The sequence below is a fragment of the Pteropus vampyrus genome, unplaced genomic scaffold (assembly GCF_000151845.1).
Source record: "Pteropus vampyrus isolate Shadow unplaced genomic scaffold, Pvam_2.0 Scaffold244, whole genome shotgun sequence".
In the NCBI taxonomy this organism is placed as follows: domain Eukaryota; kingdom Metazoa; phylum Chordata; class Mammalia; order Chiroptera; family Pteropodidae; genus Pteropus; species Pteropus vampyrus.
This window is the reverse complement of record NW_011889025.1, coordinates 654,913-679,509: the sequence shown is the minus strand read 5'-3', so window position 1 is coordinate 679,509 and position 24,597 is coordinate 654,913. Positions and strand designations below refer to the sequence as shown.

The following is a 24,597-nucleotide window of genomic DNA, read 5'->3' as shown; positions in this document are numbered from 1 at the left end:
AAGTGTCCAGTCTTCTTTCCATAGCAGTTGAACTCAACTTGTGGCTCCTTTTATGGTATTACTTTGCCACTCGAGTAGAGCCAAGCATTGTCACTTATCAACATACGCATACACACACTAGAGTTAATTGAAAGACTTGTGTGATATTTTCTATTCATTTATTAAATGATAAAAGTAACATATTCCCTGTAGAAGTTTTAGACAATTTAAGAAAAATATAAAGAGAAAACTAAAGATCACCTATAATTCTACAACCCAGAGATGAACATTTTGGCTTGTAGCCTGCATATATTTGAGTAACCTGCTATTGAGCTTTAACTTTCAGCTTAAACTAATTTCACTTCATATATTTTGAACATTTTCTCACATCCTTAAATATTCTTTGACAGTGCTACATTTGATGACTGTAGTATTTAATTATGTGGATACATTATTATTTTACCAGTTTCTTTTGGGCACTTAAAGTTATTTCTAGTTTTTCTGTTATTTATATCACAGTGATGACTATTGTCTACATTTTTGTGTGTGTATCTCTGATTATTTCCTTAGGATATTCCTAGAAGTAGAAAGTGAAATTACTAGGTTATGAAGTATGACTTAAGGCCTCTTGATGCATGTTGCCAAATTGCTTTCTGTAAAGCTTGTATCAGTGTACACTTCTGTCAACAGTATATAAAATGTTTTTTGTATGCATTTGACAGCACTGAGTAATTTCTTTATTCTTAATTGTCACTACTTTTGATGAAACCCCAGTACATTGTTGCCTGTTTTAGTAAATAAATATTATTCCTGGCAGAAATGAAAGTGGAAATATAATATTATAAACAGTAGTACTACAAGGAACTGGTGGCCCCATATACTATAAGAAATATCAAAACAGGCCATATTTTAGCTATAAGAATCTGTGTTTCTAAAAATACATTTTTCCTTTATCAATCTTAGCTTTAATATAGGGGAAAGTGCTGATTTTTTTCTCCTAAAATTATTGCTCCATGGATGCTTATTGTTCATTATGTTAGTCCTTTCTGTGCATACATTTATTAAGACTCATATTTTGTATTCTTTAAAAACAAAATATAACTTTTGTCAAAAATTGCACAGAATTTCTGAAAGTTTTGATTGTTCACACAACAGTATTTCTGGTCAAGATCACGTAGAGTAACAAGTGCTTTTTTTCAAGTGTTGTTCATGCCTGTCGTATTTTAATGAAAGTCTTGTAAATTCAGAACCATCCATGTATCAACATACTTCTTGAATAAGCTTGAAAGGAAGAGATTTGGTAAGTCCAGTGCTTGATATTATGCAATCTATTTGTCCAAAATACTTAAAAATCAGTATTGTAAGATTGTTGGTTCTGATTCAAGAATTACCAGTGTGACAGCAATTTTCCCCTATTCAAACTCCTCCCTTCCCCAGTAGTTGTTTCATACTAGTCAAGCTATGTCTTATCTTAGGCAGACATTACAAATAGGATTTATCGATGTTTGTGACTTTGTCTTATTTAAATGCGACAGAAATATTGAGAGTTTTTAAAGAGAAAGTGTTTTTTAATCTCTTGATACTGTTGTTAATTTAATCCTAGATAACCAAAAGGATAGGAATAGTGTACTTTTTTATCGTTTTCTAATATTCTGACATTCATCTTAAGAATAAAACTAATCAATGCTGATTAGAAAGAAATTCTTAATTTTATCATATAAGGAAGAACATAAGATGCTTTTCTAATGTTCTAGAAAGTAGACACTATTTTAGCTCCTATAGCCATTTGTAGGGGAGAGGGAGAAGAGTTTCTTTTTAGAGACTAGTTCACTAGTCATTTTAGAGCCTATTTTAGCTCTGAAAGCCTACAGTTGTATAAGTAAGGAGCGGAATTAATTTGCTTGTAGTTTATCTTCCTGCCCCAGGTGAAATCTGGTACTTACATTGTAGGTTAGGTATTTTTATTTTTATACACCTACAATTTACATATATGAGCGTGTATATATGTATATGTATGTATATGTATATAATTTGCCATACTTTAGTAAAACTTATCAATAAAAGGTTGCCGCCACCAATCTAATGCTAGTAGTAATTCCCATTCTGGATTGCAGAAAGAAGAGAAACTTTATTCAGATGAATGGTTTACAAACTGAGAAAACCCATCTTCTGGTGGAAACTGAAAGTGTGCTCCATCGAGAAGACAAAAGGGAGGCTGCCTTGTATAGACAAAGTTTCTGCCCTGGTTTCCTGATGAATCCATCTTTATGCAAATGCAGAATCCAAATTTGTACAGTTTGATTGGTCCAAATAGCACTGTCCTGATGGGCTGGCTTCATGCCTAGTGATTGATTGTTATGGAGCTCCTCCGATTTGTCAATATACATGCAAATGAGGATATAGCTGTGCAGTTCTGATTGGACAGGGCAATTCTCAGTCATATTGGTCAAAAGACAGTGCTAGGAGCTCCCTTATAAGGGTTGACTCAAAAGGCAGGATCGCAGTGTAGCAGGCTGGCTGCTTAGTTTGTGGCTTTCCCCTGAAATGCAGAGTGCATGAGATGCTTCTGCCTGCAATGGCTGCTAAACTACGTTTATGAATTTGGGGCCAGTTAACCATGAAGAATCCTTTTTGGCAGATATATTCCTTCTTGAGGTTCACAAACACGTGTGTGTGTGTGTGTGTGTGTGTGTGTGTGTGTGTGTGTGTGTGTTTATAATACTAATTATAGGGGGAGAAGTTATATAACAAAATGGATGATAACAGAATTCTTAGCTAGAAGTTGGAGTATTTCTCTTGGCATTCAGACTAACTCTGTCTTTGAGCTTGGGTAAAAGCAATGGGTATAGTATTAATTACCCCCAGAATACTGCAGATTTTACTATGAATAAAAAATATCCACTGTTGTCATGGATATGCAATTTATATGTTCTTCTAGCAATGAAAATAGCTTTGTATTATGAGTAGAATCAAGGACTTTCTGTTTGGCTAAAATTGATTATCATCATTCTAAAATATAATGGTAGCTTTTAGTTCTAAGTACTTTTCCAAACTATCTGGTAAAGATGATAAAATAAAAAAATTTCTAGCTTAAAAATTGTTACAAACAAATGAAATGAAGGCTGATATTGTGAAGGAAAATGACTTAACCAGCTGTATTCTCTGACAAGTGTTAGTTTATTTCTATTACCCATTCTAACAAATATCCGATGCTATTTCCAAGCCATGGTGGGATATAGAGATAATAAGAAACAGTCCTTGCCTTGAATGAGCTTACACTTAATGTCAGTGATTGAGATAAATTAATAAATAATACAAGGTAATATAATTTAGTTTTAGAGCTATTAGAGAAGAGCTATAGAAGTTCAAAAGAAGGCTAGAAATTTTAGCTCGGGGTATTTATGAAGGTATCCCAGAAAAGGTGGCTTTTGAGCAGAATACTGGGTAGAAAGAAGGGCATGAATAAATTGTCTGAAGCAAGAGAAACTCAGAGACTCTGTGAATGGGAGCTTTTTAAGGTAATAAGTGGTTCTTTTGAGTGCAATACAGATAAGGTAGATGCTTTTTTTCTATTAATAAAGTTATTTTATAGTAAAATATTCGGTGCTGCTGATGGGAGTATAAAGAGGTACAGCCTTTCTGGAAAGTAATTTTGTGTATTAAGACCCTCTTTTCCCAGCCCCACTCTCCTACACACACCCTAAAAAGATCTATCCTATCCTAGACTCGGTAATCACACTTTTAAAAATGAAATATGAGGGGATACTTACTGTAATCTTGAAGTGGGAAAATGACCCCGAAGCTACAAAGGAGACTGTTGATACATTTTATTACTTAAAACTTAAAAGCCAGTATTTGGCTCAAAGCACCTAAAACAAAGAGAAAAGCTATTCTGGGAAAAAATATTTATATTACATCAGGCAAAGGGCTTCTTTTCTTAATGTTAATCAGTAAGGAAAAATTAATAACCAAGAGAAAAAATAATCAAAGGACTTAAACAAGTCACTCATATAAGAAATTAAGATATAGTGAAATATTTTTATGTCGATTGAAAAATAACAAATTAAAACAGTGTTTTTCATACCTATCAAACAGAGTTCAGCCCAGTGTTTGAGGGGATGTGGGGAAATGGACACTCCTGGTGGGAATGTGAAATGGTATATTCTTTTCTAGAGGGCTTTAAAATTTTCTTTGGAAATAAATTTTAGATTTTTACAGAAGAGTTGCAAAAATACTACATTTCCATGGACCTTTCTCCTAGCTTTCCCTAATGTTATGCATCTTACATAATTATGTTTTAATACAATTACCAAAACTAAGAAATTAACATTGGTACAATACTATAATTTTAACTAAATTACAGACTTTATTCACATTTCATCAGTGTTTCTACTAACATCTTTTTTCTGTTTCTGGATCCAATTCAGGATCCCACATTACATTTATTTGTCATGTCTCTTTGGTCTTCTCCAATCCGTGACAGTTTCTCAGCCTTTGCCTTTTATGACCTTGACAACTTTGAAGGATAGTGGTCAGTTACTTTGTAGAGTGTCCCTAATTTGGATTTATCTAATATTTTTTCATGGTTTGATTGAAATTGTGCAATTTGAGCAAGAATACCACAGAAGCAAAGTTGTATCATTCTCCATGTGTCATGTCTCGAGGTACATCATGTGCCCTATTACTGGTGATGATAACCTTGATCGTCTGGTTAAGGTGGTGTCAGCTGTGTTTTACTACAGTGAAGTTACAATTTTTCTCTTTGCAATTAATACATATTAATTCTTATTCTATATTATTGGTGATAATACATATTGGGAGGAGATACTTTGAGACCATGCATATATCCAGTTCAGCTTTAAACTTTTACTCACTAGTGTTAGCATCCACTGATGAATTTTGCCTGCACCAATTATTACTGTGGTGTTCTAATGGAGATATTCTATTGCCTTTATTCCTTCCACATTTATTAATTAGAATTTTTCTGTAAGGAAGATTGGTTCCTTCTACCTCATTTATTTAACCAATCATTTGTATTGGTATGGACTCATGGATATTTTATTTTTGGGGTTATAACCTAATATTATGATTTATTTTATTCAAATTGCTTCAGCATTGATGAATGGGAGCTCTTTTGGGTTGGCCCCTGTGTCTTTTTGACACGTCCCCATTTTTTGTTTTTAAAGCATTTTCTTACTTTCTGGCACCGGGAATATACCAGGCACAACTTGCACCTTTTCCTGCTCTGGCTCTGGAATCATCTACTTCTACAAAGAGCTTTGGTTCCTTTTATTGGAGAATGGTAATTGGAAACCCAAGATCTGGATGCTGGGTATGATCATTGCAACTAGGCTGTCTCTGCTTCTAGACCTGGAGGGCAATTTTAGTAGACTAAAATCTAAAGTGGTCATACCCTTTTGACCTAGCAATTTTGCTAGTAATGTATCCTAGAGAAGGCTGGCATAAATATATTGGTAAGGATGTTCATTGCTGCATTTCTAATGATGAGAATTAGAAAAATCCATAATGTCCGTCAATAGGAAAGATTGGTTAGACTTAATTTTGATACGGTCATAAAATGGAATACCATAGAACTGTTAAAAAGTATTAGATCTATGTGTTCTGGCATGGAGACCTGTTAGAGTCATTTTTTTAAAAAAAAGGAAGCTGCAAACCTGTATGGATAGTATCATTCAATTTTTGCTTAAAAATTGCATGTATTAGAATATGCTTTAAAAAAAAGAAGTGACAACTATATAAATGTCTGACCAATGTACTGTATCCTCGAAACTGATAAAATAAATAAATAAATAAATAAATAAGTAAGTAAGTAAGTAAGTAAGTAAGTCGGTCAGTCAGTCAGTCCCCAAGGGTATTTATCAAATTCTTAAAAGCTATTATTTCTAGAGGATTGAATAAAAAAGAAACTTTCACTTTGTATTTTATATTTCGTAATATTTGAATTTTTTAAAAACAGTTTTATCAAGATATCATAACTGCTTTAAAAACACTTTTTGTTTTAGGTTACCTAACTTTTCCATTAAGCAACATTCTAGTCTATGACAGTCTGGAATTATCTCCGTACTCTATACTATGCACAGTAGATAATGAGTGGTTTTACTTAGGTTATAACATTTCTTTAATATATTTTAATGTTTATGAATCAAGTGACCCATAATGTTATGACCATTTAAGTCTTCAGGACCACTTATACATGTATATTGTTAAGGGGAAAAGAAAAAATTCTGTTCTAGCTTAAATTTTGAGCAGTAGCCTTCAGTAGGTGCTTTGACTGGATTATGACAGTCATGCAGACCTGTTTAAATAAGTCAATTTCTTGTCCCTATGTAATTTTTAAAAATTATTTTTAAGTAAACAATTTTTGTTCATGGAAAATTTGGAAGATACTAAATCAATACAAAGAATAGAAAAATATAAAAATGCATAAAATTAGTCTAATTCTACCACACAGCTATAAATAGCATTAATATTTGTTGCATATTTTGCTTTCCAATGAACATGCACCTACTTGAATATATGTGTATATCATGGAGTCACACATACTGTTTTGTACCTTATTTCTTGATTTCAACATTTATGACCTTTTAACTATATTCAAGTGTGGCAGTTTTCATCCACTAGTCAATACTTGCCAATACATGACATATATATTTATCTAAAACAAGACCTGTAAAAGACTATTGCTTAGGGACTTGTTTTATAAGGGACTCGCCAGAATTTACTTTTAGATTTGAACACTTAAGTGCTTAGGATTTTGTTAATATTTTCTATTCTTTTCTAAAACATTCCTTTTTTTTTAACTTATTAAGATCAGTCCTTGAGACATTAAGTACAGGAGGGAGATTCATTATGCTTGAAACTTTTCCAACAAACGCTTTCACAAGTTCAGTACTGGCTTTACTTCTAGAAGAATGTTTTCAAAATATTGATTAACAGTCTAAGTTATTTGCACAGAGGGCAAAAACTAAGCATATTAATGGTTTGTTTTTTAACTTTGTTTCAAAATATGAGGTATGTCTGAAGTTGAACAACACTGCCTTGGATTTGTATCGCTTTTTCCTCTAATCACTCTGCTGTTAGCTACAGGGACACTGTTTTGCTTCCTTGTATTCAGTGAGTAAGGTTTTCCAGTGCTGCCTCATTCCCTAATTGAAAGGTGATAAACTCTATATGCTGTATTATCTCTTCATGCCACCAGGTAATTGTTAAGTAGAAACAGACGATGTTATATGCTTCAGTCTGTTAAAACTGTGCTATGCCAAGGATTTCCAACTTTCTTATGTTACAAAAAGTTGTATATACATGAAAGTTAAAAGTATATGAAAAGTTGCATTATAATTTTAGCAAAATCATCTCTCTTCCCCATTAATTGTAAATAGGTCCTGCATGGTGATAATCTGCTTTTTTTCTTTTATGTTAAAGTATTTCTTCAATTTATTTGAATAGAATGCCTTTAAGAGGAGGATGCTGTTTGGTTAGGGGGGAGGCTAGAAGAAAAGCAAGTGTAGCATCAGTTTTTCGTTGTGTAGAAAAACTTAATCAGGTAGATTGGAAAATGGGTTTTGATTCCCTTTTATCTATCTACTGGGCAGCTGATGGTTTCTTTTTTAATATATATATTTTTAATTTTTCAATAACAGTTGGTATACTATATTATATTAGTTTCACCTTACGAAGTGATCTCCTAATAAATCTGGTACCCATCTGACACTATACATAGTTATTGCAATATTATTGACTATATTCCTTATTCTATACTTTACATTCCCATGACTATTCTTCACCTTTTGCACCCATCCTTTCAACCACCTAGCAACCATGAAAATATTCTCTATCTATGAGTTTGTTTTGTTTAGTTCTTTTTTTTATGGTGAAGAAAATGTCCTTTAAGGTTATAGGCACAGAGAAAAATTGTCTCTTTTATATTAAAGAACCTCTAAGTTGTTTCATCTTTCCCAGTTGATTAAGAGCTATGAGACTGGAAATGAGTAGAAGGTTGAAGCTGGGGTTCTCATCCAGCTGAGAGAATTCTCTGACACTTGATTATCCTCTCCAGCTTCTCTCTCCAAAGTATTAACTATCCTTTGCAAACATTTACTGATGAAATTATTCTCCAAATTAAACTAGTAGATATTTTGTATCCCTAAACCCCCATCCTACCATCTGTAGGTCTTTAAATGATTTTATAGAAGGTTTTCTGTTGTTGTTGTTGTCGTTTATCAGTTACCTGACTCATTCTGTCAGGGAAATACATATATTTATGTATAGAAATATTACATCCCCCCCCCCAACATTCTCTTTGTGAGCTATTTGGACTTTATTTTAATATGTACAGTCATGTGTCACTAAATGATGAAGATACATTCTGTCGCTAGGCGATTTTGTCATTGTGGGATCGTAGAGTGAATTTACACAAACCTAGGTGGTTTGACTTACTACACACCTAGGCCATGTGACATAGCCTATTGCTTCTAGGCTACAAGCCTGTACAGCCTGTTACTGTACAAAATAACACAAAATTAAATCAAGCACAAGAGAAAATGATGCAAGAAAATGACGTAAACACAAGATGTATGAGGCTGCTGCTGGCATAATACAGCATACTGTTTTACAGCAAACTTTAAAAAATACATATAAGTAGAAAGAGTATACTCTAATGATTAAAAGTATAGTATAGAAAATACATAAACCAATAACAGTCATTTATTATCAAGTATTATGTACTGTACATAATTGTATGTGCTATACTTTTATACGACTGGCAGTGCAGTAGGTTTATTTAAACCAACATCACCATAAACATTTGAATAATGCATTGCACTATGATGTCAGTGTTGCAATGTCACTAGGTGATGGGAATTTTTCAGCTCCATTATAATCTTATGGGACCACTGTCGTATATGCAGTCCATTGTTGACCGCAATATCATTATATGGCATGTGACTGTATATACTGTTTTCTCCTCTTTGTGTTAATATCAAACGTTAGTTAGCCCTCTGGGGTAAGAACAAAATGTTAAATATCATGCTTTCAGTTTATAAGTAGTCTTAACCATTTTTGTTCATACATGTACTGATACTATCGCTAGCACCTCCTCCCCAAAAGTAGATTGTGAATATTAACTTGAACTTGAAAGTAGTTCTGTTAAACAGAAACAAAAAGCATACTCAGTAATAGGCCTAGGTATAAATCATTCTTTCCTTCATCCTTATAATGGTAGCAAAGGAGAAAATTAACTTCTTAGTAATACCAGCGAGTTGTGTGGTGATTAGTTACATGGATGTTTGTTTTACGACTTCCATTGAGGTATATAGATTTTAAAAAATTGAAGGGTTATTCTCATAATCATATGCAAGTGGTACTGAGTACAACTGAATAGAAATAAAAGCTCGGTTCTTCTTCAGAATCATAATATCATGCCCAGGACACTCTAGTGATGTTGAAATATAAGTAAGCAATATGAAATTGTTGAAGGGCCTTATTTTACTGTTCTGAGTATTCAGATGTTAAGTAGTTTTCTCCTGCATTGTTCAAAATATGTTACTCCTTGATTGTAAACTGACTGCTTAACCTTCGTGGTGTATATATTTTGAAGATCATCACAAAACTAAGCAGTATATTCCTTGAGAGAGAATGAAAATATCTCTAGGATTCTACCTAGACCAGTGCCGTATTTGAATTTGGATAGAGCCTTGCATTACTTAAAGGAAATTATTCGTTTTTCATTTCGATAGGAAAATAGGTGACTGCAGCATTTGGGGCTGAGAGTGCCTGGATAGACCGATTGATTAGTTTCCTGTGGTCATACTTTTTCCCTTTCTCTGAGCTCGGCTCCTATCCTGACTGGGGGAGGTGGGGGGATGGAATAAGAGGTACAGGTAAAACCATTAAGAACATGACCCCTGCCTCTTGTATTTTCTTTTTTTTTTAATTCAGATAAAATTTACATACAACATTGTAGAAGTTTAAGGTATACACCATGTTAATTTGATAGATTTACATACTGTAATATGATTACCACCATAGCTTTAGCTAACACCTCCATCATGTCACACATTTGTATTTAGTGGTGAGGACATTTAAGATCCAGACTCTTAGCAATTTTGAAGTATGTGACGCAGTATTATTGATTGTAATTACTATACTGTATATTAGATCTTCATAACTTACTCATCTTCTAGTTGCAAAATTGTATCCTTTAACAATAATCTCCCCAATTCTCACATTACCCCACCCCTGGTCACCACCATTCTACTGTTTTTATGCCTTCGGCTTTTTAAAATTCCACATGTGATATTATGCAATATTTCTCTTTCTCTGTCTGGCTTATCTCACTAAGCATAATGCGCTCAAGCTCTGTCCATGCTGTCGCAAGTGGCAGGATTTCCTTCTTTCTCATGGCTGAATAATGTTCCATTGTATATGTATACCACATCTTTATCCATTCATATGTTGGAAGACACTTCGGTTTTTTACATATCTTGGCTACTGTGAATAAATGCTGCAGTGAGCATGGGGTCCATTTATCATTTCGATGTCCCATTTTCATTTCCTTTGGCTATATACCCAGAAGTGAGATTGCTGAATCATATAGTAGATCTATTTTTAGTATTTTGAGGAACCTCTATACGGTTTTCCATAGTGGCTACATCAATTTACATTCCCGCCAACAGTGTACAAGCGTTCCCTTTACTCCACATTCTCGCCAACACTTATTTCTTGTCTTTTTGATAGTAGCCATTCTAACAGATGTGAGGTGATACCTCATTGTGATTTTGATTTGCATTTTTCTGATGATTAATGATGTTGAGCACCTTTTCATGAGCCTGTTGGCCATTTTTATGTCTTCTTTGGAAAAAATGTCTATTAGTTTCTCTGCCTATTTTTTAATCTTGCCATTTTCTGATAGAGTTTGGAGTACTATTTCTTAGAGTCAGGCTCGGTTACTTTTCTGGGATTCTAATATCACTACTTCTAGTTAGACACTCATATATAGTCATTTCTTGTTTTTTTCCTTTGGTATCTGGCTCATTATGAGCTACAGTGCCCAGGTAATGTGAAACACTACTTGAGTTTTTTTTTTTTTTTAAGGGGTTCTTTCTCATGTCACTGTACTTATAAATTTTGTCTGTCATTGCAGATTGAAATCACAAAAGTTACACGTGTTCTTAGGAGAAGAAAGAGGAAATTTGTAAGTATTTGTCCTTTAAAAGCTCTAAACTTCTATTTTTATCAGCTTTTGGAGAAAATTTACTAGCCATACTAACAGACATCTTGACTCTTTTTATAGTAGAAAAAATTTCTATTAAAAAGGCAGTATTTGGAAAAGTAATTGGTAAATATTTTACCCTGTGCAACTCCTAAAATTTAAACCATCTGTCACTTGGGCTTCCAGTCAAGATGGAGTAGGTAGATGCTGTGCTGGCTTCCTCTCATGACCACATCAAAACTACAACTAAACTGTGGAACAACCATCATTGAGAATCACCTGAAGTCTAGCTGAACAGAAGTCCTGTAACTAAGGATATGCGGAAGAAGCCACCCTGAGACTGGTCGGGGCGGTGGATACGCAGAACAGGCTGGTCCAACACCCACATGTGGTGGTTGAGAGTCAGAAGGTATATCTCAGCTGTAGAGGTCCCCTCGAGGAGCGAGAGGTCTCAGCCCCACACCAGGCCACTCAGATTGGAAGAGAAGTCTCCACAACTTCTGGCTGTGAAAACCAGTGCAAATTGTGGCTAAGACAGAAGGCCGCTGGTGTTCCAGGAGTCCTTGTAAATGGCCCACACATGGACTTACCTGCTGACTAACTCACTCACTCTGAGCTCCAGCACTGAGGCAGCAGCTTGAAAGGTGCCAGAGACATAAAGGGAGGAACTGAATTGTCTGACTTCAGAGCGGGGGCTGGAGGAGCAAGTTTCTTTCAAACAGAAGTGCTGACAGAAGCCTTTGTTTCTTTGTTGAGCCCTCCTCTTACCCAGCATGCAGACACAGGCATGCCATATCTGTCTAGCTAATGCCATTTGCCCTGCACTGGTGATTCCCTGAGACCTCGCACCACCCAACTTGTGGGCCCACCCAAGCTTCTTCCAGTTCCTTTTCCATACAAATGGCTTGTCTAGGCTCATGCTGTGGGCTTTCCTAAAATCTCTCAAAGGTTCACAAACCCCAAACAAGCAGCATCTGGCCTCAGTGTGCCCTATACCTCTTGGTAAGGAGCTCCAAGCCCAGCACTAGTGGCAGTCAGCCTGTGTTCACAAATTAGCCTCTCCCACGTACCTCCAAGCCCAGCAAAAGTGACAACCATCTGCACATCACTTTGTAGCTTATACCAAGTGGTACTGGACAGGGCACAAGCAGCAGCTGAACTTGGTCTGCAACAGCGCCCCTCCCAAGAAGTACAAGAACCAACATACCCAGTGGCCAGCTTTAGACCACACCAGAGTACCACCCAATAACCTCCAGAAATGACACAGCCAAAGAAAAGACTGGGCAGACACCAGAGCCCTGCGGAAGTGCTTGCTGCACCATAGGGTCAGACCCTTCATAACAGCTCTTCCACTGTATTCACAGCCAGTCCTCACAACCAATCAGCCCAAGGTTCAGTCCCTCCTATTTGATGTGCAAACAGCACCCAAAGATCAGCTACACCAGGAGAGCACATACAACCCATACAAGGGACATACATGGAGCACTGGGCTCAGTTGGCAAGGGAGATTGTGCCACTGGACCCCACAAGACACCTACTGCATAAGACCATTCTACTAAGACCGAGAAATATAGCAGGCCTACCTAACATGTAGAAACATACAAAGGAGTCAGCCAAAGTGGGGAGACAAAGAAATATGTCCCAAATGAAGAACGGAACAAAGCTCCAGAAAAAAAAACAAAACAAAAACACAAACAAACTAAACTAAACAAAATGGAGATGAGCAACCTACAAGATGCCAAGTTCAAAAGAGTGGTTATACAGATGCTCAGTGATCTCAGAATTCCAACAAAAAGATAGGAAATATAAAAATGGAGAGAGAAAACATGAACAAGTCAAATGAAAAATACAAAAACTGAACTGAAGAATACTTTAGGAAGAATCAACAATAGATTCGATGAAGCAGAGGGTCAAATCAGTGATTTAGAAGAGAAAGTAGCAGAAAACACCCAATCGGAATAGCCACAATAAAAAAGAATCCAAAGACATATGGATAATTTAAGGAGCCTCTGGGATAACATCAAGCATACCAACATACACATCATATGAATACCAGAAGAAGAGACAGAGCAAGGAACTGAAAACCTATTTGAAACAATATGGAAATAATGATGGCTATCTTCTTTACCTTGGTGAAGGAAATAGACATACAACCCCAGGAAGCACAGGTAGTCCCAAAGAAAATGAACCCAAAGAGGCCCACACCAAGACACATCGTGATTAAAATGCTAAAGGTTAAAGACAAAGAGAAAAAAATCTTAAAAAGCAGCAAGAGAAAAGCAATCACTTACCTACAAGGTAGCTCCCATAAGACTGTCGGGATTTTTTCAGCAGAAACTTTGCAGGCCAGAAGAGATTTGTATGCAATATTCAAAGTGTTGAAAAGCAAGGACCTACAACCAAGATTACTCTCTCTACCCAGTGAAGTTACCATTTAGAATTGAAGGACAGATTAAGAGCTTCCTAGACAAGGAAAAGTTAAAAGAGTTCATTACCAAAAATCCAGTATTATAAGACATGTTAAAGGGACTTTTTTAAGAAAAAGAAGAAATAAAAAGATAAAAAAATATGAATAATAAAATATCACTAACTACATATCAACAATTATTTAAATGTAAATGGGTAAATGGTTTAATCAAAAGATATAAGGTGGTTGAACAGATAAGAAAACAAGACCCTTACACATTGGTAGTTACAAAATAGTAATGGAGATGTAAAATATATAGCACAAGGAATATAGTCAATAATATGGTAATAACTATGTATGGTGTCAGATGGTACTAGATTTATTCGGGTGATCACATCACGAGGTATATAAACATCTAATTAACTAAGTTGTTCACCTAAAATGTATATTGTATATCAACAGCAATTGAATAATTAAAAACCATATTTTTTTAAAAAGAAAGATCACAAGACCCTTGCATATACTGCCTACAAGAGCTTCACTTCAAATTGAACGAAACACACAGACTGAAAGAGGATGGAAAAAGATATTTAATGAACGTGGAAATGAAAAAACAACTAGATAGCAATACTTATACCATATAAAGTAGACTTTAAAACAAAGGCTATAATAAGAGACAAAGAAGAACCCAGTAATCCCACTTCTGGGTATTTATCTAAAGAAACCCAGAACACTACTTTGAAGGGACATGTGCATCCATATGTTCATTTCAACATTATTTTTAATAGGCAAGATAGGAAAGCACCCTGGTTGTCTTTCAATAGATGAATGAATAAAGAAGAGGTGGTATGTATATAGAATGAATATTACTCAACTATAAAGAAGAATGAAATCTTACTATATGTGACAACATGGTTGGACCTGGAAGATGTTATGCTAAATGAAATAAGTCAAAGAGAAAGACATATCATATGATTTAACTTATATGTAGAATCTAAAGAACAAAATAAACAAAGCAGAAACAAACTAATAGATACAGAGAATATTTTGATGGTTGCCAGATGGGAGGAGTTTGGGGAGTGGGTGAAAAAGGTGACAGGATTAAGAAATACAAATTGGTAGTTACAGAATAGTCATGGGGATGTAAGTTATAGCATAAGGAATATAGTCAGTAACATTGTAATAAGTATGTATGTATGATGTCAGATGGGTATTAGATTTATTGGGGTGATCACTTTATAAGTTATAAATTTCTAATCACTTGTATATCTGAAACTAATATATTATTATATGTCAACCATAATTAAAAAAAATATTAAAAAGAAACCATCACTAATTTATAAAAGGAAGAGTCATAATTAAAATCTAAATAAAATTTTTTTTGAGTAATACCGAAAAATGGAGTCACAGATTGGCATTCTAGTCTACTGAGGCTTACAGGCTATGATGTGTTTCTTTGGCAAGCTCTTTAGATTCCCTTTTCCTCAATTTCCTCATTTGTAAAATGGGCTTAATAGTAAGTGTCCAGTGAATGGCCGATTATTATTTTTGAAGTTAAATCTGTAGTAGTGTATACCTGCCACAGTAAATTGAAATTTATTTTGGACATGGTTCCATAGTGTAGCAGTTAGCACGTCTGCTTTACACGCAGAAGGTCCTGGGTTCACGCCCCAGTGGAGCCACGGTCCATGGTCTATGGCATGCCACCCTGAACAAGCCTGATGTCTGATCTTGGAAGCTAAATAAGCAGGGTTGGGCCTGGTTAGTACTTGGATGGGAGACCACCTAGGAAGACGAGGTGTTGTAGGCATAGATAATAATAATAATAATAATAATAATAATAATAATAATAATATAATATAATAATAATAATAAAGAAAGAAATTTATTTTGGTTAGTGTTTCTCAAACAGATTTAAATATATTTCCGATCTTTGAAAATTTACATATTAGCATTGTGCTTCGCTGAGGCACCTATTGTAGACAATAATATAGAATAAAAGAAATGCAACAGAACACCTAAAATTAGAATCATAATATTTGAGCCTTGGACCTTGAAATTTACCTCGTCTAATGGTTCCCAAACATTGATTTTCAGACTGCCGATGGTCAGTGAAAAGTTTTTACTGGTCAGTGTTGAAATGAGGAAAGTAAGGATGATAGGCCATGAGTTTTTTAAAGCTAAACTGTTTTTAATTTAAAGGAGTGCTTTTTATTATAAGATTTATCTTTCTAATTTTGGGGAGTTAAATATGTTCTGTATTTTAAGAAATAATAGTGATACTAAATGTTAGGGTTATTTTTTAATTAATTAATTAGTTAATTAATTAATTAATTTATAGACAAGGCAACCCTTGGTTGACCTCACAGATTGCAAGGCCTTGTCAGCTTACAATCCCTTATCTATCTATCTATCTATCTAATGCCTATAGCACCTGGTCTTCCTAGGTGGTCTCCCATCCAAGTACTAAGCAGGCCAACCCTGCTTAGCTTCCGAGATCAGACGGGATCGGGCTTGTTCAGGGTAGCATGGCTGTAGACTAGGGTTTGTTTTTTTTTTTAAATGTCCATACCTGGCAAAAAATTGCCAGCTATGTTATTTCCTTCATCATCCTATCTTTATAAAATTTTTATAGGTTTGTGATATCTTAAAATCTGAATCCAACTTTCTCATTTTACAGATAAGAAAACAAGACTAGGAGTTATTAGTTTCAGGTCTCATAGCTCAGCAAGCTGCTGAAGCAGGACCAAAACCAGTATATAATGCTGCCTCTCTCATATTTCTGGCCTTCTGAGAATTGCTTTCATTATAATTTGTTATGAACTTGAAACAGATGATCTGGTATGTATGTCCTAGTAACTAGTTTTGAATTCCAAGTATAAAGAAATTGGAAAGACTTAATGTTCTTACAATGCTGAATGCTAAACTCTACTGATTAGCCTGCATTAGAAAAATCTTAAACATGGCCAAAGGTTTTCATCAGCAGGCCAGAATTAGGTGTCTCTTAATTCAGCTACTTAGGCAACATGCTACCCCATGATTGACAAAGGAGGTATGATATCAATAAGGTTAGCATTTTCTTTGGGAAATGGACAATGGTGCCATTATGAGAGCAGTAGTTTTCAGGTTTCTAAAGTTAACTTATTTACCCACAGAGTCTGCTTCCTCTAGCTCGTGTTCGTTCTCGCCCTCGCCCTCGCCCTCGCGTGCGCGCGCGCTTTCTCTCTCTCTCTCTCTCTCTCTCTCTCTCTCTCTCGTCTCTGTCTCTCTTACACACACACACACCTTACATAGATAAACATTTATAGCAGTCGGTCTGCAAAAAACTACCAAGGCGAAGAGTAGGAGTTGCCAGAAGTATTAGCAGGAAAATCTGGCCAGTTGTGTTCAGGAGTTTACAGCTACTTCAGAGGGTCTGTGACTTTAGAGACTCCATTGGTATAACTTCGCCTTGGCTATCCCAAAATACACTTCAAAACCTTAGTGAAGTGTGCTTCGGCCAGGTAAACAAATGAATGTTGAGTATCTCCCCATCCCTAGCATGGAGACATTACTTTTCCATGGCATCTTGCATTTGGCTTCATGTGGCTTCCTTCTTAATTAAGAATTCTTTAATTTCTGAAACATTAGACACACCCATAATGAAACATTAAGAATAAAAATACATTTTGAATTAAATGCTGTATTTGGAATGTCCGTGCCTTTATTACAAGTGCTAATATCTCAGAGTCAACTGAATGGCTATAAAATTTCCATCTTCAACAGAATTATCAGTCTTTGAGTTCTCTTTTTAGTCTCACTTGTAAGGTGTATTTATACTGAAGTGCTGACTGAGGTTTTCTAAACCATGATAGTTTCACATTATGGTGGCTAGGTAGCTGACTCATTTGTTATAATGACTTATTGGGTCATTTTCTAAGAAATGTTTTAAGACTACATTATTGCATAATTTTTAACAGTATGAAGGACTTGGAAACATCTTTAGCACAGAACTAACCTGTTAAACTGGCTCCTCCTCTAACAAATGTAGAGGAGGAAGTCATATGGCAAAAAGATATATAGTTTCCAAAATTCTCTCTATAGCACAAAGATACTTCCTGTAGGAGGTATTACTGCTAGTGACAGATTTCCTTTGAACCTGCCCTCGTGGTTCGCGTCCCACAGTTGTATTACTTTATTATAATACATAGGTAAGATTATAGGAGGTGGATATAGTGTGTACAACAGTCCCGCCTTATCCATGGGAAATACATTCAAAGACTTCCAGTGGATGCCTGAAACTGCATATAGTACCAAACCCTACATATACTGTGTTTTTTCCTATACATACATACCTATGATAAAGTATAATTTGTAAATTAGACGCAGTAAAAGATTAGGTTATAATAACTAATAATAAAATAGAATAATTATAACAATAAAATGTGTTACTTGAACACAAACACTGAAATACTGCGACAGTAGATCTGATAACTGATGTGGCTACTAAGTGACTAACAGGCAGGTAGTGTATCCAGCTTGGGGATGCTGGACAAAGGGATTTATTTTCAAAATTAAATTAAGACAATTAACTCCCAGCTTTAAAAGGTACATATTTAAAAATCAAATGTGCCGTGATCATTGAAAATGAGGTATTAGATGTATACAGAGCATGTGAAGTGCGTAGGCAGCAGTGTTGTCTCCTAGATCTCATTTCAACACAGAGATAGGATCCCAATTATGCCATCCTGTGACCTAGAAAAAAAAAAACTATCTGACATGTGGGGATGTACCTAATTAAGGCATTATGGAAAGGAACTTGTGTTAGAGCATGAAAGAAAAACATGGCAGTTGAGGTTCTTTCTTTGCTGGGAAAAGCTGGGAAGAGACTGGCAAGATGGCGACTTCAGGAGTTAATCTCTCTCCAGGTGATAAAAAAACAGGTTTGGTTAATCTTGTGAAGATTAGAACAGTCATAGTTGTGAGATGCTTCCAGTCAGAAAAGCTAGGTACAAGTGCAGTGTGTTGGTATAGGGCATCTATATATTCATCCTCAGTTTTTGTTTTGCTTTTATTTCAGCTCTCAAATATATTTATTACAATTGGTTTAAACTTTGATTGTACAAGCTTTTTCATATTCATTAGATTGGTCTACCAATTTGTGTAAGATGAGACTTAACATGGGGAGCAGAATGATATATATTCCATGTGATTACTCAGTCTTGCAGTCTGATTGCAAAAAATCCTGCTACCTGTTCTTTTTTTTAACCATATTACAGTCTTGTCTTTTTTTTAACTAACCGATATTTTTTACTGATGGCATATAATATTATATTAGTTTTATGTATATAACATAATGATTAGACATTTATATAACTTATAAAACCGATCACCCTGATAAATCTAGTGCCCATCTTACACTGTACATAGTTACTACAGTATTATAGACTATATAATTTTTTAAAATTTATTTTTTATACTGACATTGGTTAATGATTTCCAATAAGTTTCAGTTGTACACTTTAACAGTAAGGCATATATATGTATATATATATTTTTTTACGCTGTGTTTACCTCTCATAGTTAAATTTCTTTCTGTCACCACATATTTGCCCTCCTTTACCCCGTCTATCTTCTCCCTCTCCCAACCCCCTACTCTCTAGTAACTACTGGTCTGTATCAATGTCCATGAGTCTCTGTTTGTCCTACTCATTTGTTGCTTTTAGGTTTATGTCCCACATATAAGTGATATCATGTAATTTTCAACTTTTTCTGTCTAGCTTATTTTGCTTAGCTCATTGATCTCGAGGTCCATCCATGTTGTCGCAAATGGCAGTATTTCATCTCTTCTTATGGCTGAGTAATACTCCATTGTATATATGCACCACAGCTTCTCTAGCCAATCATCTATCGTAGGACACTTTGGTTGCTTCCATGTCCTGGTCACTGTGAATAATGCTGCTATGAACATTGATGTGCAAATATCATTTCCGGTTATAGGTTTTCAAGTCATTGGGGTAAATACCCAGTAGAGGGATTGCTGGATCATATGGTAGATCAATTCTTAGTTTTTTGAGGAATCTCTATACTGTCTTCCATAGTGGCTGTACCAATTTGCAGTCCCACCAGCAGTATATGAGGGTTCCTTTATCTCCTCATCCTCTCCAGCATTTGTTATTACTTGTCCTGTTGATTACAGCTATTCTAACTGGTGTGAGACGGTATCTCATTGTGGTTTTGATTTGCATTTCCCTAATAGCCAGTGATTTTGAGCATCTTTTCATATATTTGTATGTCCTCTAGGGAGAAGTGTCTGTTCAGGTCCTCTGCCTATTTTTTGATTGGATCGTTTGTTTTTTTTTAGTTATTGAGTTATATGAGTTCTTTGTATATTTTGGATATTAGGCCCTAATAGGAGTCGTTGCTTACAAATATATTTTCCCATTCGGATGATTGTCTTCTTACCTTGTTGAGGGTTTCTTTCGCTGAGTAGCATTTTCGCTTGTGTATTCTCATTTATTTATTTTAGCTTTTATTTCCCTTGCTTTTGAGGTCAAATTCATAAAATCCTCTTTAAGTCCAATGTCCCTGAGTTTAGTTCCTATATTTTCTTCTATGCATTTTATTGTTTCAGGTCTTATATTCAGGTCCTTAATCCATTGTGAGTTCATTTTGGTGTGTGATGATAGACAGCAGTCTAGTTTCATTCTTTTGCAGGTGGCTTTCCAGTTTTCCCAGCACCATTTATTGAAGAGGCTTTCCTTTCTCCACTGTGTATTTTTAGCTTCTTTGTCGAAAATTATTTGCCCATATAAATATGAGTTTACTTCTGGACTCTTGATTCTCTTCCACTGGTCTGTGTGTCTGTTTTGCTGCCAATATCATGCCATTTTGATTACTGTCACTTTGTAGTATAATTTGAAGTTGGGCAGAATGATGCCTCCAGCCTCGTTCTTTTTTCTCAGGATGGCTTTGGCGATTCGGGTTCTTTTGTGCTTCCATACAAATCTGATGGTTTTTTGTCCTATTTCTTTAAAAAAATGCCAATGGGATTTTGATGAGGATTGCATTAAATCTGTATAATGCTTTAAGTAATAAGGTCATTTTAAATATGTTGATTCTTCCAATCCAAGAACACGGAATATCATTCCATTTTTTGTATCTTCTTCGATTTCTTTTAATAGGGTCTTCTAGTTTCGTTATAAAAGGGCCTTCACACGTTTTGTTAAATTTATTCCTAGGTATTTTAGTCTTTTTGTTGCAATTGCAAAAGGAATTATTTTTTCTCCTTCTTTTTCTGACACTTCATTATTAGAGGACAGGAACACTATGGTTTTTTGAACGTTGATTTTGTATCCAGAGACTTTACTGTATTTGCATATTTCTACTAATGTTCTTGTGGAGTCTTTAGGGTTTTCTATATAGAGAATCATGCCATCTGAAAACAGTGACAGTTTGACTTCGTTTCCTATTTGGATGCCTTTTATATCTTTCTCTTGTCTGATTGTACTTGCTAGGACCTCCAATGTTATATTGAATAACAGTGGCAGTAGTGGACAGCCTTGCCTTGTTCCTGATCTTAGAGGAAAGCTTTTTAGTTTTTTATCATTAAGTATAATGCTGGCTGAGGGTTTGTCATATATGGCCTTTATTATGTTAAGGTACTTTCCTTCTATACCGGTTTTGTTAAGTGTTTCGATTATAAATGGATGCTGTGTCATGTACGAGGCTTTTTCTGCATCTATTGATATAATCATATGATTCTTATTTTTTAATTTGTTAATGTGGTGTATATATGAATCGATTTATGTATGTTGAACCATCCCTATGGCCCTGGGATGAAGCCCACTTTATCGTGGTGTATAATCTTTTTAATATAGCTGTATTCGGTTCCCTAGTATCTTATTTAGGATTTTTGCATCTATGTTCCTGAGAGATATCGGTCTGTAGTTTTCTTTTTTTGTGTGTGTTATCTTTACCAGGCTTTGGTATCAGGGTAATACTGGCCTCATAAAATGAGTTGGTAAGTATTGGCTCCTCTTTGATTCTTTGGAAGAGTTTGAGGAGAATAGGTATTGGATCTTCTTTGAATATTTGGTAGAATTCACTGGTGTAGCCATCTGGTCCTGTACTTTTACTTTTTGGAAGGTTTTTGATGATTGCTTCATTTTCCATACTGCTTTTTAGATTTTTCAGTTCTTGATTCAGTCTAGGAAGGTTGTATTTTTCTGAGTACTGGTCCATTTCTTCTAGGTTGTTAAATTTGGTGTTAAATACTTTTTCATAGTATTCTTCTATGATCCTTTGTATTTCTGCGGTGTTGTCATTTTCTATCTTTCATCCCTGATTTTGTTTATTTGTGTTCTTTCTTTTTTTTCTTTAGTGAGTCTAGCCAGGGATTTGTCAATTTTATTCACCTTCTCAAAGAACCAGCTCTCTTGTTGCATTTATTTTTCTATTGTTTTTTTGTTTGTTTGTTTGTTTGTTTTTGGTTTCGTTTATTTCTGCTCTAACTTCAATCATTTATTTCCTTCTGCTGACTTTAGGCTTCCTTTGTTCTTTCTCTTCTAGTTTTTTAAGACAAAGTGTTAGGTTATTTATTTTGGCTCGTTCTTGTTTTTGGATATAGGCCCGTAATAATATGAACTTACGTCTTATGACCACTTTTGTCATGTCTCAACAGTTTTGACATGTTCTATCGTTATCATTCGTTTCTATGTATCTCTTGATCTCTCTCTTTATTTCTTCTCTGACCCAGTTATTCTTCAGTAGCATGTTGTTTAATCTCCATGTTCTTGTTCTTTCTGCTTTCTTTTTGCAGTTAATCACTAGTTTCAAAGCATTATGATCATAGACTATGGTTGGTATGATTTCATCCCTCGTATATTTGTTGAGGCTATTTCTGTGTCCCAGTATGTGGTCAATTCTTGAGAAATGTTCCAGGTGCACTAGAGAAGAATGGGTAAGAGCAGCTCTTTTGGGATGAAAGGTTCTGGAAATGTCAGTTATGTCCAGTTGGTCTAATGTGTCATTTAACGATGTTATTTCCTTATTGATCTTCTGATTGGATGATCTGTCCATATCCGACAGTGGGGTATTTAGGTCCCCTACTACGATAGTGTTTTGGTCTGTTTCTTTCTTTAGTTCTGTTAGTAATTGCTTTACGTATTTCGGGGCTCCCTGATTGGGAGCATATATATTATTATGTGTTATGTCTTCTTGGTGCATGATTCCCTTTATCATTATGAAGTGTCCCTCAGTATCTTTCATTATCTTTTTTATTTTGAAGTCTATTTCGTCCGATATTAGTAGCACTACTCCGCTTTTCTCTGAATGCCAATTGCTTGAAATATCATTTTCCACCCTTTCACTTTGAGTTTACATTTGTATTTGGAACTGAGATGTGTCTCCTGGAGGCAGCATATGTTTGGGTTTTGTTTTTTGATCCATTCTGCAACTCTGTGCCTTTTTATTGGTGAGTTGATGTACATTTAGGGTGATTATTGAAATATGAGGTTTTCTTATAGCCATTTTATCTTTTGCTTTCTGGTAGCTCGGTGTTTCCATTGCTTCCTTGTCCTTGTGTTTCTCTTTCCTTATTTTGGTTTGCTTTTGCAGATTTTTCCTCTAGTTCTTCTTGTTTTATGTTATATACTTCAGTTCTGAATCTTTGATTTGTGGTTACCATTACGAATATGTAAAGGATAGTTATATATATACAGTTGTCCATTTTCTTCTCTGTGCGCCTTATCTCCATTCCTCTTTGTGAATTTTTATCATTGAATCCTCCTGTTTTCATTCATTGTTGTTTCAGTTTATCCCTTTGTATGCTGAACGTTCATTACTATCTTGCTATAGCAATTCTCTTCTTATTATCTAAGCGTATAATGCCCTGTTCTTAGTAAGGGTTGCATTCTTCTGCTTCTATTTGCCTACTAGTCACCTTACTCCTAATTATGTATTTTTTTGTCATTTTGTTTTAGGTGAACTGACCCCTTTCAGTATTTCCTGTAGTGCAGGCCTTGTAGTGGAGAATTCCCTCAATTTCTGTATGCCTGGAAAGTAGAGCTTAGCTGGATACATTATTCTAGGCTGGTAGTTCCTTTCACTTAATATTTTGAATATTTGATTCCACTCCTTTCTGAGTTGTAAGGTATGTGCTGAGAAGTCAGAGCATAATCTAATAGATTTTCCTTTATAAGTTACCGTTTTCTTCTCTCTGGATGCCCTGAGAATTCTGTCTTTGTGGTTGATTTTTGATCATTTTAATAAATGTGTCTTGGTGAAGGCTTTTTTGGGTTGAGATTATTGGGTGTTCTGTTGTCTTCTTGAATTCCAAGCTGCAGCTCATTCCTTAGATTTTGGAAATTCTAATCAACCATTTGTCTTAAAATGATTTTTAATTCCTGCTCCTTTTTCTCACCTTCGAGAATGCCCATTATTCTTATGTTTCCTCTTTTGATGGTATCAGCTAGTTTTTGTATTTCTCTTTCATTATTTTTTATTCTTCGGTTTCTCTCTTCTTCCTTCTGATTTATTTCTAGATTTCTGTCTTCTATATCACTGATCCTTTCCTCCATGTGGTTGACTCTATTTCCCAAGCTTACTATTTCATTTTTTTTATCTCTTTCAGTGTGTGTATTGTGTTTGTTTGTTTTTTTTGTTTGTTTGTTTGTTTTTTATCTCCAGAAGATCTATTCTGTTCACTTTGAGGGTTTCAGTTTCTTTGCTAAAGAACTCATTCTGCTCATCTAGTTGTTTTTTCAATTCCTGAATTTGTTGATATTACTTGTTTCGGAACTCACTGAGTTTTTTTGGAAGTACCATCCTGAATTATGTCATTTAAGTCGCATATTTGTATGTCTGTAAGCTTATTTTCTGGAGATTTTTCTCCTTCTTTCTGAGATGCCTTGTCACCTTGGTTGTTCATGGTGTTTAATGGAATATTTCTCCACCTGGGTATTAATGCAAGTGTATTCAGCTTTTTTTTTTTCCAGAAAGA

The 24,597-nt window shown here is 35.1% G+C and overlaps 1 protein-coding gene and 1 pseudogene across 4 annotated transcripts in view; one reads left to right on the top strand and one right to left on the bottom strand.

The window, feature by feature from the left end:
• ACSL4 (acyl-CoA synthetase long chain family member 4) overlaps nucleotides 1-24,597 on the top strand; it is a 101,593-nt gene that overhangs the window by 19,348 nt on the left and 57,648 nt on the right. For 3 of the 4 annotated variants that reach the window (XM_011374325.2, XM_011374324.2, XM_011374326.1), the window contains exon 2: nucleotides 11,141-11,191. The exons of the other annotated variant lie outside the window; for it this stretch is intronic. The gene's annotated coding sequence lies outside the window, so the exon portion shown is untranslated. The remainder of the gene's footprint in view (nucleotides 1-11,140; nucleotides 11,192-24,597) is intronic. 4 annotated transcript variants of the gene reach the window in all.
• Nucleotides 16,039-16,156, bottom strand: LOC111729051 (annotated as a pseudogene).